We start from the raw sequence: 303 nt of genomic DNA, 5'->3' as shown, positions 1-303 counted from the left end.
TTCCGACCCTAGAAACTATGAAACTATCTGGAACTCGTGGTTCCAAAATGATACCTTTCATTAGACCAACTGAGAAATCACAAAAAAATAAAATCTTTTTCTGCAAGCTCATGCGCCCTTCATCAGGCTCAGGGAAAGTTCCAGATGTTACAAAGTCCCCATATGTAGGAAATAAACTTCAGTCCTGGGAGCCTTAGAGCCATGTGGTAGCCACCACAGTCCACTTCATAGGTGATCTCGGAAGGAGGAGGCCTTGCGTTTGAATACTTGTCTAAGCCCAACCATGCAGTGGATCCAATAAAA

This window comes from Crocodylus porosus, unplaced genomic scaffold, assembly GCF_001723895.1.
Source record: "Crocodylus porosus isolate Cpor-Errol unplaced genomic scaffold, CroPor_comp1, whole genome shotgun sequence".
Taxonomy (NCBI): Eukaryota; Metazoa; Chordata; order Crocodylia; family Crocodylidae; genus Crocodylus; species Crocodylus porosus.
This window is presented reverse-complemented; position numbering follows the sequence as displayed.